Raw genomic sequence first — 10,521 nt, forward strand, 5'->3', positions numbered from 1 at the left:
AACGAGGACAGCCAGGAGCGGCTCACCTCTACAAGCGTCTTCCCCCAGCGAAGCGGAGAGGATGCTATCACAGGCGTTCCTCGTCAGCCTGACAGCCTCTACCGAACGCGATCGACTCCAGGGTGAACGCGATCGACTTCAGGGTGAACGCGATCGACTCCAGACGCAGCAACGGAGCGAAGAAGAGCGCATACGCCTGGAGATGAGACGCCTTCAGACGGAAGAGAATATGGCAAGAGACCGAGCAGACACCCAGCGTGCCGCTGCCGGTGCCCAAAGAGAAACAGAGCGCGACCTCGCTCTCATCCAGCGCGAAACCGAGCGCGACAGACTACAGGGCGAGCGCGACAGACTACAAGCCGAGCGCGACAAGTTACAAGCGCAGCTAATGGAGCAGCTGATCACCAAGGCAACACCCTCTCCCTCCGCCAGGGGTTCAAGGAACTCGTCGAGACAACAGTCAAGGGCAGCATCCCCTAACCGAGCAAGCGACCCTGAACTTGACCAACAGACCAAGCCTATACCCCCCGCAGACCCCCTTCCCCGACCGGTCCAAGCGAGACCCAGCTACAAGGAAGGAGCGGCATACACTGCGGAGAAGCTAAATAAACGACTACAGGATCTAGAGGACCTGATAGAAGAAGAAGAGGGAGAGGAGGAGAACCAAGCCCGACGACAGCACAGTACTCCACCGGACCAGGAGGTCCAGTACAGCCCAGGCTATACCCCCGCGGCGCTGCGCTACAGACCCCCGACTCTATTCACGGGTGAGCATGACGCACGACCAGCCCAGAGGAATAGCACCTGGACCAGCGGGCCATGGTACCCTGCCGGTACCAGCCCACAGAGAGGCGCAAGAGGAGACTCGCCTAGGAGGCCTCTCCCCCAACGCTCGCCGATGTATCAGCCATCCACGGCGTCATACATTGGCACACCGACGTTTCCAGACTTCACCTATGAGAATCGAGCACAGTACACGGAGCTCCGGATGTGCTTAGAGACAATGATGGTGGATGTCGCTGATGAACGCCACAAGTATGCAATATTACTGAAGCACCTGAAAGTACCCCGAGCGCACAATATAGCGCTAGCCTATGCCACCTCTACGACCCCATACACCGCGGCTCTAGCAGCGCTGGACCAGAGATATGGACGTATATGGGATTACGTAATCCAAGAGATAAGGCATATTGACCGCCTACCCCCAGCAACAGACAATCGCTCATTAGACGACCTGTCTATAAAAGTGCAGTCCCTGGTAGGGATGCTGGGAGCGCAACGAGAAAAGGGTATGCACGAGCTATACGCCAACTCTAACGTCGAGAGGATTTTAGAGAAGCTGCCCCCCGCCAGACAAGAGCGCTTCAGGCGGCAGAGAGACCACCGTGATCCTAACGGTCCCGAACCATCCCTCCTCGATCTAGCCGACTTCCTGGCGAGAGAAGTCAGCAGCCTACGACTGGATACGTTCGTGCGGAGCACACCAAGCTCCAGAGAGGGACCCAGGAGAATAAACGATGGAAGAAGATCGGTGACTGTCATGCACCAATCAGAATCAGTACCGAGCAGTAAGAACCACAGTACCCCCTCGAGAAAAGAGAAGTGGAAGATGGTGTGCCCGTACTGCGAGAAGGAACACTGGCTGTCACAATGTGACCTGTTCACAAAGATGAATGCAGAAGAAGTGAGTCAATGGATAAAGTCCAACAGGCGCTGTTACCGATGTGCGCGCAGTCACATGGCAGTTGAGTGCCGCCTAAAGAAGAGGTGCAGTCGGTGTGACGGAGCCCACCTAGATGTCCTACACGACAGTAACAGAAGAAAGCCTGCACCTGCACCATCGAGCAGCACAAAGGCAAGTGTCATGTACATTGACCCCGCCAGCAGCAGCGGCGCCCAAGTGCTCTTAAAGGTAGTCCGTGTAACATTGAGCTACCAAGATAAAGTCATGGACACTTACGCCGTCCTTGATGACGGGTCAGAGAAGACCCTTCTGCTCGCGTCCGCTGCGGCCCAGCTGGGACTGCGGGGGAGCGAGAACCAAATGACGATTCGGACAATAAGAAGAGATTTAAAGACGATAAAAGGCGAGAATGTCTCCTTCACTATCGCAGCAAGCGGGCAGCCAGAGCGACGGTATAGGATTACAAATGCTTTCACCAGCCAAGAAATAGGACTATCACAGTACACCTACCCCATCGCCAAACTGATGGATAAATATGTGCACCTGCGTCAACTACCTATCCCGCTCATAGACGGCGCCACCCCGACCCTGCTGATAGGCTCCGACCATGCAGACCTCATAGTCCCGATAGACCGGGTCCATACAGGACCCAGAGGCTGTCCTGCAGCAGTCGAGACCCGCCTAGGATGGACATTACAAGGCCCCCTCGCTAAATCTCTTAACCGAACAGCAGCCATTAGCTGCCTCCACTCCAGAGTGACAGAAGAAGACACCACTCTCCTGCAGCATGTCGAGAGGCTATGGACACTAGAGACAATGCCCTTTAAGAACGAAAAGAAAGACATTCGTTCTAAAGAAGACATTTACGCCATAAACCTCCTCGAGCAGGGGACAAAGAGAGTCACAGCCAGCGGAGTGATGAGATACGCAACTCCACTCCTGAGGCGGGAGGGAATGCCCACCTTTCACGCAAAGAAAGACGCTACGGAGCGGTATCTATTGAACACAGAGCGGCGCCTAGCCAAAGACCCCGCTCAAGAGAGTGTGTACCGCGCTGAGATTGAGAAGCTAATCACAGCGGGACACGTGACAAAGATTGACATTAAAGAGGCCGATCAGACGACCGAATCATGGTACGTGCCGCACCACAAGGTCCACCACAACGGCAAGGATCGCATTGTGTTTAACTGCAGCTACCAGATCGGATCCCAAAATCTGAATAAAGAGCTCTTGCCCGGCCCCACACTCGGCCCCTCTCTACTAGGCGTGCTACTACGCTTCCGCCAGGACAAGGTGGCTATCAGCGGGGATATCAAAGGGATGTTCCTGCAGGTGAGACTAGTGGAGGAGGACAAGCCCCTGCTGCGGTTCCTATGGAGAGAGAGGATCGGAGATGAGCACCCCGCCATCTATCAATGGGAAGTCCTCCCTTTCGGAACTACATGCAGCCCGTGCTGTGCTACATTTGCACTACAGAAACACGTCGCAGAGGACCCAGCAGCAGATGAAGAGGTCCGACACAGTGTGAAGAACAGTTTCTACGTGGACAACTGTTTACAAAGCGTTTCGACTCAAGAAGAAGCCGAGGCTCTCCTACTCAAGCTACGCGCCTCTCTGATCAAAGGCGGCTTTGATCTCAGGCAGTGGGCCAGCAGCGACCCGCACGTATTGCGCAGCCTCTCCCCCGCAGACAAGGCTGCCAGCAGCGAGACCTGGATGGCGACAATCCCAGGAGAAGCCCAAGAAATGACACTAGGACTAGTCTGGCGCTTCAAAACAGACTCGCTCCACTATAGACACAAACCCCTGACCACGGAGCAGGGAAGGTCGACGGCGATACCGACCACCAGACGGAGTGTGTACAGAACACTCGCCAGACAATATGACCCGTTGGGATGTATTCTACCTTACACCACCAGGGCAAAGATGATTGTACGAGCACTATGGGACAAGGACCAGGGCTGGGACGACCCAATACCCGCACCCCTTGCCTCCACATGGAGAGAGTGGGAGACGGAACTCCGCTCACTCCCAGGCGTCAATATACGCCGCAGCTACTTCCCACCCACAGTGAGGCCAGAGACATGCAAGATGGATCTACACGTCTTCAGCGACGCCTCCGAAGTAGCCTATGGATCAGTGGCCTACTTGCGTGCCCAAGAGAAGGGAGGAGAGATACACACCGCTTTCATCCTGGCTCGCTCAAGAATAGCCCCACGAAAGCAACAATCTATCTCGCGTCTAGAGCTCTGCGCAGCCCTAGCAGGAGCGCATCTAGCCACGTTAATCCAACGTGAACTCACCATTCTGGTGCACAGAACAATCTTGTGGTCAGATTCCACGACAGTACTCACATGGATCAAGTCTGATTCATGCAGATACAAAGTCTTCGTGGGAGTCAGAGTCACCGAGATTCAAGAGTTAACAGAAACAGCGAGCTGGCGGTATGTGGACACCAAACACAACCCAGCTGACGTCATCACCCGGGGAATGTCCCTAGATGACCTCACCCGTCACAACATCTACAGTGACGGACCAGAGTTCCTCAAGCTCCCGGAAGAAGAGTGGCCTACGCCCACCCCACGGGAAGCGAGTAAAGAGGAGGCTGAGAACAAGAAACCTATGTTCTGTGGACTGAGCACAGTCGCCTCCACAGACCCCAACATAGATGATTGCATTACCCTACAGAGTGCGCAGCTAAAGACATTCCTGTGGCACCACCCAGAGATTCAGCCCACTGCCGACATTTCGGCAGCTGACTACGAAGAAGCAGAACTTCTTCTACTACAACGAGCCCAGAGAGACTCGTTCCCCGACGAGCTAGACTGTCTACAGGGAGGAAAGCCCGTCCCATCAGACAGCAGATTGCTCCACCTGGCACCCGAGAGCGACGCCCATAATCTCATCAGAGTGGGTGGTCGTCTGCGGAGGGCCCCCAATCTACCGGATGACGTTAAGTACCCGATAGTCTTGAACAGCCGACACAAGGTCACAGAGCTGATAATAAAGAAATACGACGAGGATGTGCATCACGCAGGAGCAGAGAGAGTCTTCGCGGAGATCAGACGTCGCTATTGGATACTTCAAGGGAGAGAAGCAGTGCGACGCTTCCAGCGAACCTGTCTAGACTGCCGAAAGTGGCGCGCGCAGCCCAGCATACCCCGGATGGCTGACCTACCTCCCTGTCGCCTCCGACTCGGCGACAAGCCATTCCACTCCACAGGCATGGACTGTTTTGGCCCGTTGTATATAAAGAAAGGAAGAGGAACCGAGAAGCGGTGGGGTATTGTATTCAAATGCATGACCACCAGAGCGATACATATCGAACTCCTTCCAACCATGAGCACAGACTCATTCCTTATGGCCTTCCGAAGATTCACATCACGGAAAGGAAAACCGTCTACATTGTTGTCTGATCACGGGACAAACTTCAAAGGCGGAGAAAGAGAGCTGAGAGAGAGCTTCCAAGCTATGGGCCCAGAACTTAAGACCCACCTCGCTCCATCCCAGATTGACTTCCAGTTTAATCCCCCGAACGCACCCCACTTCGGTGGAACCTGGGAACGAGAAGTACGTTCTATAAAGACAGCCCTGTACGCCGTGCTTGGGGCCCAGACTGTAGCGGAAGAAGTCCTAATGACAGTCCTCACGGAGATCGAGGGAGTATTGAACTCCAAGCCCCTCGGCTACGTCTCCAGTGATATAGCAGATGTCGACCCAGTCACCCCCAACACACTCTTGATGGGGCGGCTGGGCCCCGCGCTACCCCAGACAATGTACAGGCCTGAAGAAGCGAACGGCCGAAGAATGTGGAGGTACAGTCAAGTACTGGCCGACAAGTTTTGGAACAGCTTTCTACTCCACTACCTACCGTCTCTACAGACCCGCCAGAAGTGGGTAAAAGAGAGAGACAATTTGACAGAAGGAACAGTCGTCATGATTATCGACCAGTCACTACCCAGAGCTATGTGGCCGGCTGGCCGCGTAAGCCAAGTGATCACCGGTGCCGATGGCAAAGTCCGAGCAGCTGAGGTGCTCGTCCAAGGGCGAACTTACACACGACCCGTGGCGAGGCTAATAGAACTGCCCAGACTCCCAGACACTATCGATGACGACCATGACCCCACGACTTTGTGAGTTGACTGACCCTTACAGCGGACCTTGAGTGGTAGACAGTGCGGTTAATCTGTCTCTGCTTAGCTAATTAGGTGGGACTAATTAGGGGGCGGCTGTTGTGAAGGATCAGATTAAACCGAATATATATATTTATTTATGGATATATATTTAATAGTATTTGTATATCGTTTGATATCCCTTGTATATTCCTTGTACATATACACTGAATATCCCTTTAGTCTACTAACAGCCCATAATAGTTTCATTCTCTCATTGGACAAGAACTTGGCGTCAGCAGCCAAGCCCCTTGGTTCAAGTTCAATCGTGCCGACGAACATGTCGTTACTAGCCCCGGTTCCGCGTAGGAATACGTCTACCGAAATACGAATGGTACTATTTGTTCACAGCGCATATATATATGGCGCAAGTAAAGTAGAACTTTCTTTTAGTCCCTTAGCCCTTAGTTCTTTACCCTCCAACCTAGTGGCAAGACGTTAAGCCTCACCCACGATACACGTGTGGTGCAGTATGGTCAACTTGGCCTCAGAATGGCATTGAGACATCGTGTGGATTAATAGTTGAATTGTCATAGTTTGGCACTATACCGTCGAGTGGGACGTATTTCTATTAAGTTAATAATAGTCTATTATGTATGGTGCATCGTTCGGTTAGAGTTATAAAGTGAGCAGTACCCCCATCGTTTTCCTCGCGTTATCTAGAGTCTTAACCAGGCTGGGCAGACCACGTGTGGTGCTTTCATCCGAGGAGTTCTGGGCTAGGACGAGTGGACCTGCACATTGGATTACCTTAACCGGACGATGGCGAGCCCTACACGGCTTGGATTATCTACTTGCTTTGGGTGCTTTGATTTATGCCATGGATAACAGCCAACACTGGTGAGTGTTGGAACTACCCCCGAGAGGAGCCCAGGTGAGACAGCGCTCTACCCCGAGTGAGGTCGCCTCACGTCTCTTCGTTGTGGACCGGCAGCTACCGTCTACAAGAGGGCCCAAGCATATTCATCTGTGGACCAAGGTTCTGTGGGCACCGTGTTCAGCACTCTGAATTCTCCCAAGAAATCGTTGGCCAGATGGGATATCGCCGACGGCTCTCCTAACCCCCCCCCCCCCTCTACTGACTTACAACCAGCAGGACCCCCCTTTAGTATATCCAGCTATAATCATTAAGTACCATCGCTATAGTCCCCTAAAGAACCAGGTTGTATACTTGCTTCCTGCGTAACCAGAGATTGGACATTCAATGTTGATTTGCCTACGAATACTCATTTGCCTTACAAGTGCATTCAAATCATAAATGTCATTACGTGAACGTTGTATATACCCTTTGCTATATATTAAATATTCGACGGATACATTTGTGTGGACTTGGTTTCATGGTGGGAAAGTGTTCATCATATCTATATCATGTACTGTGTGGCCAGTAGTTAAAGTACATAAAGCGGTAGTGGTTTAATGATACCATACTTATCAATACAGTCAGGGAATTGTACCCCTCAGTTACAAAAGTGTTAATATGCGTCTTTGTTTACGGTTTGATTATCACTGATACAAAGTAAAATAGTGCAGTGCAATAAAATAGTTAGTAAAATAGAATAAAATAATGCAATAGTGCATTGCAATAAAATAGTTATCGTATTTTTTCGGGAGGCCGGTAAGGAGTGCATTACAGTAGTCGAGTTGGCTTGAGATAAAGGCATGGATCTGGTTTTCAGCGTCCTTTTGATTTATAAATGGCCGTACTTTAGCTATGTTTCTAAGGTGGAAGAATTAAGTTTTTGTCAACTTGTTGATTGTGATTTAAAGCTTAGGTCTGAGTCTACCATAACACCAAGACTTAACTCACTAAAATACAGTTAGCAGCTGGATAGACCACAGATGGAAATTAGCTTCTGCTAAATCTGGTGCAAACATATTTTCATGTAACAATGATGAATTGTCAAAAAGAAAAGTAATTTTTTTTCTTTTTTTGAAAATAGATTCAGGCTTTTCAGAAAACATTCGGGGCTTGAGCCCAAGTAGCCACCCCCTAGCCCCGCCCCTGGCTGGACCTTCTGTCACATTGCTGCAGCCACCACCCATGTTGGTCGGAGGACAGGAGCCCACTGATGTAAGTTGATATTGCTGCATCATTGTGTAATGATTCTATATATTTTAATAATCAGGTTAAATTAATGATTGATGTCGAAATTGGAACGTGTGTATGAAAATGAAATTTTGGGAGTGCAATTGACAAGAAACTAAACTGGAAATCACAAAATAATGTATAAAGAAAAATATCCAAAACCATTGCAATATTATATAAAATTAAATATATTTGAAACAAGAACTCACTCTATTTATTGTACTGTTCGCTCATAGTTCCATACATAACGTGTGGAGGTATGGGGAAACGCATATAAAACAAGACGAGACAAAATAATTATAACTTTTCTTAATGCCATCGTCCCGAGTTGAGCAGTGTGACGGGGAGCTCCGTTATTAGCATTAGCTGAAGAGCTATTTGAAAAGCTAGTTTTAGCTTAACGTTACCTTGGCAGAAGCAGAATGCAGAAGCAGAATAATTATTATTATTATTGAAAAGTTCTGGGTTTATAAAGTCGTATTTGGGGGCAATTGACCAATGGTTTGCTTTCAACCCATGAACTCCTTCCTCTCTCACCTTTTTATATATATTTTTTTATTTTCTCTACTAAAACTGTATTGTATTGTTTGTTTTGTAAAGTGTCTTTGAGCATTAGGAAAAGCGCTATATAAATCTGATGTATTATTATTATGAATGGTAGGCTTTTTTAAATGTTTCTCATCTGGGTAAGGGTTTCTTATCTGGGTAAGAGTGCTCTCGACCACTCTTAGAATTTGGTCTTGCCTAAGAGAAAAGCAAAAATAAGAAAACATTGCTGAATCCCAGGTAAGAACAAAATAAGAATAAATGCTAGTTAAGAATGAAATCTGTTCTTATATCGCTTCATGAATGAGGCCCAATGTGAGGGGAGGGCTGAGTTTAGTTGGCATCTGACCACCACACTGAACAAAGTTATGGTTTTATTAAAAAAATATCCCACAACGACCGCGAAGATGTGCGGACTCTGTACAAGCGGTACTTGCGGACAGAGATCGCTTACTGCCCGCTCAAAATGAGGACGATCCACAAGGAGATTGCATGCTTGATCGGCAGCTGAATGTAAGTGTAACCATGTAAAGCTTTGCCTAAAGTATTTGTGAGCTTTGGCATGAATTGTAACTGAACTGAAATTCTTATTTCTTGTGCACCTTCATTTACAGGCTGACCAATAGAGTGCAAATAAAGGCTTTATTCTACAACATGGATCTCTTGAATTATTCTTGTACATGTTCCTCTATGAATGGGTAACTTAAAAGCAAAAAGAGTGGCAAAATATACCCATTAACCATAGAAATAAAACATGCAAACATAAAGAGAAAAACATAAAATGAGTCCAACATTAAAACCTCTTAGAATGCAACCCACATGTGGACCCTCTTGAGGACGATTTGCCCACCGGCACTTTGGCGACATCTAGCGGTCCAGGCGACAAAATCCGTTCAGTGGTTCTCGAGTTACATGCCGATATGTGAAGCGTGCACCGAAGTAGACGGCAGACTTTTAATTTTTTCAAATACCACTCCTGACTCTCGAGCTGTTATCTCTCGAGATAAAGCTGGGAACGAGGTTACTCTAGTCTCGAGCCTCTACCTCCGTCAATCATTTGGCGATCTCGAAAATTATTGGACAGGGTTGTAACCAATGAGTACCCCATGGAAATGAGCGAATCAGGGATCTAGGTGAAAAGTCACAAGCCAAAACAGGAAGAGAATTCTCAGTCGAATGCATTGAAGTCTATGATAAAATCGTTTTCTGAGCTCTCACTTTTTACCAAAACCACTTCTAATCACTCATTTCTGAATGGATATTTATAATTTGGACATGTACTACACAAGACTTCAGGCTATGGACCCAGGGTGTTTTTTCAGCCATATACTGTACAATTTTTTTTGGAAATACTACTTCTGGACTACTAACTACTACAGAAAAACGTGAGTAACAAGTTTTTCTACAACTCAAGTTCAGACCTATGTTACGCTATTTCATTAGCACTAAAAGTGAATTTTATTATAAATAATAAATATAATAATTATAGATAATTTATCTTTATTTTATCGGAAACTTCAGAATGTCATCTTTCAAAAGAGACCAGGCTCATGCATGTGCTATAAGTATAGTATTTTGGTTTGTAAAAAAGTATGCGGTCCTCAAAAAACGAAAACGAAAATTGTCACTTTTGGGGTCGATTGTTATATACCCATTAACCATAGAAATAAAACATGCAAACATAAAGAGAAAAACATAAAATTAGTCCAACATTAACCGAAATCATCTCAACACCTAACTCAAATGATGGTGGGCATTTCTGTCCCTTGCAGCCCGTCCAGTCTGCTCGTCCAAGTGGACTGGCTGTAGGTCATCCTCAGGATGGTCCATGATGATTGGGACCCTCTCCTTCCTGAATATACAGGACTATATACAATATAAACAATAGCTAAAATGAAATGAATGAGTGAAATAAATATAGAGGTAAAAGAACTCAGTGCAAATCTTCTAGCAGCAGTGGTACATAGTAAATATAAATATGGCAGTAAACTAAAATAATGACATTAAAGTGGCGGTGAGTTGGTAAAGTGGCA

The sequence above is a fragment of the Notolepis coatsorum genome (assembly GCF_963971535.1).
Source record: "Notolepis coatsorum genome assembly, chromosome: 14".
Classification (NCBI taxonomy): Eukaryota; Metazoa; Chordata; class Actinopteri; order Aulopiformes; family Paralepididae; genus Notolepis; species Notolepis coatsorum.